The sequence below is a fragment of the Patella vulgata genome, chromosome 4 (assembly GCF_932274485.2).
Source record: "Patella vulgata chromosome 4, xgPatVulg1.2, whole genome shotgun sequence".
Taxonomy (NCBI): Eukaryota; Metazoa; Mollusca; class Gastropoda; family Patellidae; genus Patella; species Patella vulgata.
This window is the reverse complement of record NC_065882.2, coordinates 38,428,221-38,439,909: the sequence shown is the minus strand read 5'-3', so window position 1 is coordinate 38,439,909 and position 11,689 is coordinate 38,428,221. Positions and strand designations below refer to the sequence as shown.

The 11,689-nt window shown below is 35.6% G+C and overlaps 1 long non-coding RNA gene across 1 annotated transcript; it reads left to right on the top strand.

Annotated features, from left to right (window-relative positions):
- Positions 1–5,646: 5,646 nt before the first annotated feature.
- Positions 5,647–8,006, top strand: LOC126818848 (uncharacterized). The gene is made up of 3 exons (XR_007679362.2): positions 5,647–6,477; positions 6,961–7,092; positions 7,412–8,006. It is a non-coding gene; the product is annotated as an uncharacterized LOC126818848 (long non-coding RNA).
- The last annotated feature ends 3,683 nt before the right edge of the window (positions 8,007–11,689 follow it).

Here is an 11,689-nt window from a genome sequence, read left to right as displayed (position 1 = left end):
ATACCTTGACTAAGTTCGATATTGAGCATTTTCTGCTGAGGGTAAGCAGAACGATAAGCAATTTGATTGGCCGAGACTTTGGAACACAATAACTCTCCTTCTAATTGAGCCAGAATGTTCAAACTTGGTGTAGGTGTTTATGAGGTCAATGCCTTGATAGAGTGCGAAGATGAGCATTTGCTGCTTATGGTAAGTAGAGATAAGCAATTTGATAGGTTGATGCTGTGGTAAATGATAACTTTAGTTCTAATTAAGTGAGAGTGATGAAACTTGGTGTATAGTTTCATTACATCAATACCTTGCCTAAGTTCGATGATGAGAATTGTTTATTGTTTCTGTTAAGATTATTATTAAGCTTTCATATTACATATGAAAGCTTATTGTTTCTGTTAAGATTATTATTGTTATTTTTTTTTTGTGTTTTGTCCACAAATCGGATTTCTCAGAATCTAACCATAGGATCGTTCTGAAACTTTTACCTATCCCCCCAAAAATGGGTGGTGGCTGTTGATTAAATATATTTTCAAAACGTTTTACGAATCCGAAATCACCGAATTTTACGAAGGAATGTATTTGACCTACAATGCTGTAACTTTGTGACTATTTGACCTATTTTACTAATTCTTTTTTCTTTGAGTATCTTGAAACATTTACTTCAAATCTGCAATTTCGGATTTTGGCATTTCGAAAATTCGTCGCTGTCATTTCGAACCGGAAGTTATTAACAATTTGACAACTTCTTTAATAGTTGTGGGATTTTCGTGAAATTTAGAATGATAGTAGATCTTGCCAATGCGACTTCAATGATGTCCTTGGAAATTTTCTAAATTATCTCCCCTTGGTGAAATTAAGGATCAAAGTTTTCAAAAAAATCGTCGAAATATAGGTCAGAATGAACTAAAAAAAAAAATTCGATACTAGACAAGTAATTACTGATTCGTACACAAAATATGGAGTTTGTCGATCGAACCGGAAGTGCCACCATCTTTAAACGTGAAAAATCAAAAAGGCTTTTTTGCTATTTTACTTACAGACTCGGGCGTCATATTTTCGGAATCCTGGAAGGAATGCCTAAAAATCTATCGGATCAGAATTTTGATTTCGGTCACGTGATGGTCACCATTTTGAATTGAAAATGAAAAATAGAAGCAATTTGAAGGGCCGGGACTTTGGAACACAAGAACTCTCTTTCTAATTAAGCTAGAATGTTCAAACTTGGTGTAGGCGTTCACTAGGTCAATGTCATGATTGAGTTCAAAGATGAGCATTTTTTGCCTAGGGTAAGCAGAGATAAGCAAGCTGATTTGTTGATTCTTTAGGGCACGATGACATTGGTTATAATGAATGGAGGGCGATGAAACTCTTGTCAATCGAGAGGCTAATAGCTGGCCTGTTGTGTGAAATCATTGTATCATTTTTTATTCGAATTTCTCCTTTGATGTTTTCCGTGCCGACAAGGTTGTTTTCGAGTTCAAGTCGTTTGTTCTTGTCACCTGCCTTTCGTCGTTTTTTTTCCAAGTCAATTTACGGCTTCCATGAGGGGAAAAAAGTGGAATTTCGCCGTGACACCGGCACCGATTGTCCGAAAACCATGAAATTTGGACACAATACGCCCATTACCACCCCGGACTCTGTGCCTTACCCCCATTTTGATCCCATTAAAAAAAAAGAGTTTTAGCAAAAAAACGATTTTCGGAATTTAATATTGGTTTTAACCCTGTACCCAGACAAGATATAGATATTATTATAATCCCTATGAAATATTTTAATTATTTACTGCTATAATATGAATTATCACTTATTCCCCGTTAAATAAATATCGGTCACCGGGTGCAGCTGTACAACTTCAAGGACCCTACCTAAAAATCTATCGGATCAGAATTTTGATTTCGGTCACGTGATGGTCACCATTTTGAATTGAAAATGAAAAATAGAAGCAATTTGAAGGGCCGGGACTTTGGAACACAAGAACTCTCCTTCTAATTAAGCTAGAATGTTCAAACTTGGTGTAGGCGTTCACTAGGTCAATGTCATGATTGAGTTCAAAGATGAGCATTTTTTGCCTAGGGTAAGCAGAGATAAGCAAGCTGATTTGTTGATTCTTTAGGGCACGATGACATTGGTTATAATGAATGGAGGGCGATGAAACTCTTGTCAATCGAGAGGCTAATAGCTGGCCTGTTGTGTGAAATCATTGTATCATTTTTTATTCGAATTTCTCCTTTGATGTTTTCGGTGCCGACAAGGTTGTTTTCGAGTTTAGCTGGATTTGACTTCGCGCATGCGCTACGCTGGAACCAAAGGTACCATGAGTACTAAATTCCGGCGAGCAACTTTTCACGTTGGTACCTAGGTACCCTAAAAATTTCAAGGTGATACCTGCATTCGTTCAAGTCGTTTGTTCTTGTCACCTGCCTTTCGTCGTTTTTTTTCTAAGTCAATTTACGGCTTCCATGAGGGGAAAAAAGTGGAATTTCGCCGTGACACCGGCACCGATTGTCCGAAAACCATGAAATTTGGACACAATACGCCCATTACCACCCCGGACTCTGTGCCCTACTCCCATTTTGATCCGATTAAAAAAAAAAAAGTTTTAGCAAAAAAACGATTTTAGGAATTTAATATTGGTTTTAATTAATTTTGAAATTGCAAATGCAAAGAGATTTTATCGCCTCTTCCGTATGTGATAGGTACTGGTACTATACACATTATCCTTAAAAGACAATTTTTTAAAATGACCGTAACGATGTATCGACACTAGAAACCGAAATCGCCTATTTTGACCTTTTTTGACTGCTGAGGCATCATTCCGGTGGTCCAAATCTCTGGAATTTCTAGCGGTTGGCTGCGCCGCGATGATATTTATCACATACTAAATTGAGAAAAATCCTCAGATATCAAGAACAATAAAAATTCGATAAAATACGGCAATTTTTTAAGCAAAAAACCTTTGATTGTTGGGGGCGGGTTTTGAATTTATTTTGAACGTTCTCGGAATCCAACACTCTTCTATTTTTAATATGTGATAGCTAGAATCCCAAGGTACATTCTGTGCATATTTGAAGGCAATCGGAGCACAGGAACGTTGCCTGGGCAGAGCAAATCAAAGGCTTCTTCGTCTTATGACCTTAAACACTGCGTATAAATTTAAAGTCAATCGGATATTAACAGCAAAAGGGGGGCGACGACAATATACGACCACATTTCAATGTGGGCCTATAAAAAGTAAATCATTGCCAATAGAAAAGACCCACCTTTCCCCCAACAACAACCATGTAATGCACTAGCTATAATGGGGATTTTTCTGGAACACAGCGAAATGGGTCTTTTAAAATGTTCACAAGTGTATCACAAGGAGGGTTTGCTTCTTCTCTATGGGACACCCGATACCACTTCTCAACGAGGAATTCAGTCACACACCCAACACCATTTTGTATGTTTGTGTAATCTTTATTCAGTATAAATCAAGTAATACAAATAAAAAAATACTTGGATTGATGAAAACATAATTTTTGAGAGTTATTCATACATGTAGCATAATTGTTCTTATTTAAAAAATGTACATGATTACATGTTTGTCATAAACAACATTAAATAAACAATCATGTTTCTTCACGATAACAGTAACAGTATAACAATTGTATGAAATATATTTTCCTTTATTTTTTTTTATTTTTAGAAAGGCCACTTCCTTGGTTTAAAATATATCATAAATTGTAGTTATCTAACATATACTTCCATGTATGTTTATCTAACAGATTACCACGTCGCCTTATCTAACAGAGAGTAAATGGTATACAATATCAAATTATAATCTACCAGCATTACTTGTTTCAGTAATTTAATCGTGTGTTATTCTTGTATTTAAGTGAGAAGAGTGAATAAACTATCATGGGTTGAAACAAATATATTGGAGTAGAAATAAACATTGTATATTGGTTTGCAAATAAATAATTGGTACAGATAATGCAATGTCATACAACATACTTTTTGGATTCGGTACAAATACAACCTTTTTATCATCAATGAAAATAATGTGATTTCAAAGTAACGATGAATAAAAAAACATTGCTTATATAAAGTACATGTAATTGGGTTCATTTAATTCACTTTGTATCTATAATATACATGTAGTATTAAACAATAAATATATTGATTAATGCCAATTCTATACAAATCTCATAGTTGTATTCATGTTTTCTTTACCATAACAAGAAACAGTACAACAGATTTAGTAACAATATATTCCTTTCTACATCCGTCAGAGTGGTTGATGATTCATAGATTCTAATAACCCCTTTTGAAGTTTATATGAAAGCTTTGATATCTGCTATGCAGATCTAGTTGTTATTTTTTTTTTGTGTTTTGTCCACAAATCGGATTTCTCAGAATCTAACCATAGGATCGTTCTGAAACTTTTACCTATCCCCCCAAAAATGGGTGGTGGCTGTTGATTAAATATATTTTCAAAACGTTTTACGAATCCGAAATCACCGAATTTTACGAAGGAATGCATTTGACCTACAATGCTGTAACTTTGTGACTATTTGACCTATTTTACTAATTCTTTTTTCTTTGAGTATCTTGAAACATTTACTTCAAATCTGCAATTTCGGATTTTGGCATTTCGAAAATTCGTCGCTGTCATTTCGAACCGGAAGTTATTACCAATTTGACAACTTCTTTAATAGTTGTGCGACGTTCGTGAAATTTAGAATGTTAGTAGATCTTGCCAATGCGACTTCAATGATGTCCTTGGAAATTTTCTAAATTATCTCCCCTTGGTGAAATTAAGGATCAAAGTTTTCAAAAAAATCGTCGAAATATAGGTCAGAATGACCTAAAAAAAAAATTCGATACTAGACAAGTAATTACTGATTCGTACACAAAATATGGAGTTTGTCGATCGAACCGGAAGTGCCACCATCTTTAAACGTGAAAAATCAAAAAGGCTTTTTTGCTATTTTACTTACAGACTCGGGCGTCATATTTTCGGAATCCTGGAAGGAATGCCTAAAAATCTATCGGATCAGAATTTTGATTTCGGTCACGTGATGGTCACCATTTTGAATTGAAAATGAAAAATAGAAGCAATTTGAAGGGCCGGGACTTTGGAACACAAGAACTCTCCTTCTAATTAAGCTAGAATGTTCAAACTTGGTGTAGGCGTTCACTAGGTCAATGTCATGATTGAGTTCAAAGATGAGCATTTTTTGCCTAGGGTAAGCAGAGATAAGCAAGCTGATTTGTTGATTCTTTAGGGCACGATGACATTGGTTATAATGAATGGAGGGCGATGAAACTTTTGTCAATCGAGAGGCTAATAGCTGGCCTGTTGTGTGAAATCATTGTATCATTTTTTGAAAATGTCCGGGGTAGCCGAAAAAAGGAGATCGAAATCCAAAAAGTCGTATTTTTACGATTTGGGGCATTTTTAGAGGTCGTGTAAAGTAAAATAAAGCATGCATATACATATATTATTGATATTAAATATATCATATAAAAAACTAAACAATGAATCAGCTGTCATTGACCTGAAAAGAAAGAAAGAAAAAAAGAGTATCTGGTCTTACAGCTAATCTGGGATTATTTCGTCTGAGATAAGGAACAGTGGAGGGGGGGGGGAATGGTGGGAAAAAAAAAATAACTTAAATAGAATGAAAGATATGATTAAAATAAATTGGATAGAGTCAGGTAAGAATAGTAGTAGGCATAAGGTTCAAATAAAGCATAGTATATTTATAAATACATTTTATAATTCTTTATTTCAAATCCATTAAGGGTGATATAAATTTATTCGTCCGGGATTTATTTGACTCGCGCTGTTATAAAGCGTAGGGAAATAACTGGTGATTGGTCACCATGGGCCAATCAGGAGCTCGTATTGTGAACTGCTGACCCGACCTTGAAAGTTGTAAACAACAACACACATGTGTAATGGCTGCGCCCATGAAAGAACGTGAATCGACTGATATTTCATCAAATTTACGCTGTATTATTCATTACCAAGGATTTAGAAAGGAACGAGAACAATTATTTACAAAATCTCGCTGGGATAAATTCCGTGAATGTGCCCATGAATGGCTAAAACTTGATGGGCGAGCGAAATGGATAGCTGAACAGGCGACATCGGGTGATATAATCAAACAAGGAACTTATCGACGCGCCAAAAGATACTGGATTTCACCCAACATGCTACAGGCCTTTTACAGACAAATTCCGAATTGGGTCTGCCCGTAATCGTATAGATAAAGAAAAATTAAAATCCCCGGCTACAATCCAACCAGGGAATAGCGGGAGTGTAGACGATCTGGGACCTAGCTCTCCAAACAAATTACGCTCCTGAAGCAAAAAGAAAGAGTAAATCGGTGCTGCCTGTTGTGTGTATTATATGTAAAAAACGTGACAGATTTGTCACTGTTGGAGAAAATAGGAAGAAGGATGTATTAACACAGACTCAGACCCAAACAGGCTCAGGTAGGCCTAATGTTAATATTATGTTACTTACTAAATTTATAATTATTACTAATAAATATTAAATATATTCATCCTACAGTTTTTAATTATTGTGTTGTTGTTTTTGTTGTAAATGGAATCAGAAGTGCTACTGCAATCACTGTAAAATTGTTATGAAGCTAGCCAGTAAAGCCCTTTACCCCATTTGTTGATTTGGCACAGTCATTGGTTAAAGTGTTGCACATTTGCTTGCACAAGGGATGAAACATAGAGAAGTTAACTTGTTTTTTATTTTCTTGGCCCACTTGTAGGTGCCTTGCTAAGACGATCTGTCTCTAGACCATTTCCGCTCACACAAAGGATCTGAACTAAACCGCATGCCAGAGTTGACCAGCCAGGTACATGTACATGTAGGCCTCAAAGTGACATTCCCTCCCCCACCCTTGAGCACAAACAACATTCAACGCTATATGGTGTATACTTTGTTTGCAAATTTGTTTGTAGGCCAACTGTTGAAAGCTGCTGAATTGAAAGGCATATCAGAGGGCAAGATTGTGTGGCCATTGAGGTCAGATATCACCAAAAATGTTATAGGCAATATACATGTACTGAATTTCTTAGACAGTTATCAGAAAGGTAAATATTTGTGATGTTTTTTTTATTTGTATTCTCCGCCTTCTTGCCACTGGTATTATTCAAATAAAACTGAACCATGGGTGAGTCCTGAAATTACTATGTTTTTGTCCAGTGGACGTTAAACCGCAATTCTCCTCTCTATCTCTCCTTGTACTGCTAATGCCTTCCTGTCTTCATTAGCTGGTTTCTGCATGAAAATAAGATGTTAACCCCTGTGTAAGTGTCTTTTTCCTCTGTTGTACGAAATTAATGAGAGTAAACCAAGCTCCAGAATTTTGTTTTAATTGTGTACATGTATATGTTTATTTATATTTTTCAGCAAAGATGACTAGCCCTCCGTCGAATATTAAACCACATACAATATATTCTGTGAAGATGTCATAAGAGAAAGAATCATAAATGGCCAGCAAAGTTGTCTTGTACAGAGAGAGAGAGAGAGAAATGGGGTTTAACGTCCACTCAACACAAACTAGGTCATTTTGGGACTAACATACGGTTTCAATTTTATTTCAATAATTCGCTTGCGCATATGGGTCTTTAGCAGTGAGAGGAAACCGGAGTGCCCGGAGGAAACCCACGAGGTTGAGAAGACGCCTCTATCTCCATGCCACATACGCTCACACCTGGGATCAAAGCCACAGCCACAAGCCAGAGGTGACCGACCAGCTAGAGGTCGAAGCGCGGCACTCTAGGCCATCCCAACCCCCCTTTCTTGTACAGACCTGTGCATGTGTAGTCAATGTGAAAATGAAAAAAAAACTGTTAAAGAGACCGAATTTGATGTTAATACATTTAGTGACAGTGATGATGATAATGAAGATTAACTTTGATGACATTTGATGTGCAGAGTAACTGTTTAATTTTGATTTTCAATGATTGTTTCACTTTAATAAATAATTTCACAACTGTTCATCCTGTTTTCTAACCTTTCCCTTCATTCCAGCCCAGAAACACAATTATTTTTTTAACTTATATCTACATGTATGTTTGTAATTTGACCATTAATCATATCCGAAATAGTAGTTCACAGCTACATGTACAGTTGTAAAAATACTGTAGTGGCTAATTGAAAGGGAACATGTATGTGGGTTTAGAATGTTTATCTTAGTGGAAAAAAATCATGTGGTTCAATGCTTATAAAGTGCTACTGATCTCCATTATTTCAAAAGCATATCACTCAACTACTGTCAAACATATCCCCTGGCTAGAATATGCTACAAATCGGCTCTAGCATGTTCCATACAAGCGATAATTTCTGAGCAAACATCCAACAACCAACCCTAACAGGCCCTTGAGATCCAACAAACAAAATAATTATTGGGCTTGTTTGCCCACACCTGGTCTTATGATTCATACAAGACCTGATAGTCTATCAATTACAGGCATTTGACAGAAAGGGAGATAATTCTTTTTTACCGTTAATGGATTTCCACAATTCTTTATTCACCCATGACATTTGTGTTTTGAGCATTTTTATTTACATCAAAATCTGTCCAATAAACTGTTCATTGCCAAGGATGAAGGCATGAGGTGTTTTACCAACTATTTAATTTTATGTCAACTTCAGAATTGTTAGTACACAAATAGCATTTATTTGACAATTTTGACGAATTTCATCTGGCCCTAAATCAATAAATTGCAAACATTTTGCTTGGAACTCCCAGATTTTGTCTTCCTGGCATCATAAGCTTTCCAAAAATGTATAGTTTTTCTTTTATGGAAGACCGTGTAGCGGAGTTGTGTTTCTAAGCTAGCTAGAAATTTTGGCTGCAGGCCTACACCTCCCAAGCTAAATTTCCCTCATGTCATCCTGTATAGCAAAGGCATATGCCTGTCTTAATTAACCCAGTACTAAACACAATTTACTTGTTTAATTTTTCCAGCATTTTTCAGGATAGCTGATGGGATGCGGGTCAAGTTATGCCACTTGTCTATTTAATTATTTACCAGTGAAAAATCGAATTAACTTCACCAAATTTTTACTCATTATAATGATTTTTTTTTTCTGTTCATATTATTTCTATGACATGTGACAGTGACTGTGAATATGAAAGCTTTAATATCTGCTTAGCAGATCTAGTTATTATTATTGTTATTTACCGCGGGAGCCTTTTTCTCCATGATCGAAAACAGATATCGATCTGGGGTTAAATTTTCTCTCTGGAAACCATGTGGTGGTTACTCGAAAAAGTATTTTTGGAACTTCTGCGCAGAACGGAAGTGGCCGAATTTTGAACGGTAGCAATAAATCAAAAATCGGCCGTGGTTTCGCCAATTCTTTACCTATTTTAAAACAATTCACATTTTTGGAAACCCTGAATCTTTTCCGAGACAATGGCCATCTCGCATTTTTCAATTTCGAACATTCATCTATGGCTTTTGTCGTTCGAAATTTGAAAATACCTTGTTTAGGAGACAAATTTTGTAATTTTTCAAAATTTTCAAATTTAACCTACATTTTTGGATACCTGAAGGCAATCCGATTCCAGGAATATAACTTTCATTCAGAGTTATCACCCTTTATTTTTCGAATTTTCTGCCCATTTTGTGTGCCCGAGTTTCGTTTTACGGCCGAATTGACGTTTCTGAAACTTATGGAACATGAAGTTATAGTCCAAGTCCAACTGATAAAACTATTTCGACAAGAATCCTTAAACCGGAAGTGGTCGAAAAAATGTCCGATATTTTGAAGAAAACGCAAAAAATGGGTGCTTTTGGGAAAACATGATTTCTTCACCCGATATCAACGGATTAAAGAAATTAAGGTATCGTTGGGTGGCCCGGGGATTCGACTGTCATATGATACCCATTTCACGCGGATACTATGAGAGGGCAGCAAAATATGACATTCTGAAAATCAGGTATTTTCTGATTTGGAGCGTTTTTGGACGCCTGTATCTCGAAAACTGCTCCAAGGATTTTTTTTTAAACTTTCCCTATCGAGAGTCCCTCTGGTAGTCTTGTGCATGAATCCTTCCAATAAGACATTAAAATTTCTGGAATAGGTAACATAACGTACTGAAAATCGAAAAAAGTTGAAAAATCGTGAAATTTTGGAAAAAGCTCTATTACTTTATTATTTAAAAAAATTTTTACAAAAAAGTTACATATCCAGATAGCTGACGTAATTACGATTCTAACGATGTATAATATGTATAAAAATATTTAAATTTAATTTTCGATATATTGACATTTTTGCATTTTTGGCACTATTTAACATAGGATTTCCCAGGGGCATTTTATCTGATCAGACAATGTAATATATCATTACATAGCCCTGTGGCTATTTGATAAGCCAATCCGGTTATTAAAACTATCCCGACAATAATCTCCATATGCAAAAAATGAAGAAAAAAGGTTTAAAAAAATAGCGCACTTGCGAAAAACTTGATTTCTCCATCAGATGTTAGCAGACCAAAAGAACTAAAGTATCGCTGGATAGCCCCATTAATGGACTATCATATGACACCTGAATGATACGATTTAGATGGCTAGAAAATAAATTATGGTACACCAAAAATCTAGTGTTTTCCGTTTTGGAGCATTTTGAGACGCCATTTTCTCGAAAACGAAAACTATGATTTTTCTTAAACTTCTGGACTATGGCGAGAGTCCAAAAATAATAGCATTGAAATAATATAAGTGGTCCAAAAAGAGCCTCAATCTTGGAAAAAAGTTGAAAAATCCTTAAATTACTGAAAATGCTCTTCTATTTTTCTTTCTTTGGAGAACAACTGACTGGATTTTTCTGAAACCTCTTGTACAGAAGGTTAGGTAACCAAACAACTTGTTAAAACTATCCCGACAATGATCCAAAAACCGGAAGTAGTCGAAAAAATATCCGATATTTTGAGAAAAAAAACCCCATAAAAAGTGAAAATAATGGTGATCTTGCGAAAAAAGTTATTACTACGTAAGATTTCACCCAATCAAAACAACTAAAGTGTCATCGGATAGTTCGAACAATGGACGATCTTATGACATCTAAATGGTAAAAATTCGCGAGATAGGCAATAAATAATGGAACGCTGAAAATCTATTATTTTTCCTTTTTTGAGCCTATTCAGACGCTTTTATTTCAAAAACTTCTCTTATTTATTTCCTTTCTTAAACTTATGTTACTTAGAGTCCTAACGGTGGTCTATGGTGTGAATCTGGCCATTTCCCAACCCTTATATTTTTTGGAAAGGATAAATCGATAGTTCTGAAAGTCCTGGAACATAAAGCTATATAGTCAGACCGCTGCATAAAGCAATTTCAAAAACGATCCGGAAAACGGAAGTAGTCGAAATAATGATAGATATTTCGAAAAAAAAGTAAAAAATGGGTGTTTTGGGGAAAAACTCGATTTCTCCGTCCAGTATCAATGGATTAAACGAATTAAGCTTTCGTTGAGTGGCCCGAGGAATGGACTGTCGTATGATGCCCAATTTATACGGATAACTATGACCAAGCAGCAAAATATGACAAGCTGAAAATCAAGTATTTTCTGATTTGGAGCGTTTTTGGACGCCTGTATCACAAATCTTAACCGCAACTTTTTTTTTAACTTTCTCTATCGCGAGTCCATTCGAAAATCTTGTGAATAATGCCATCC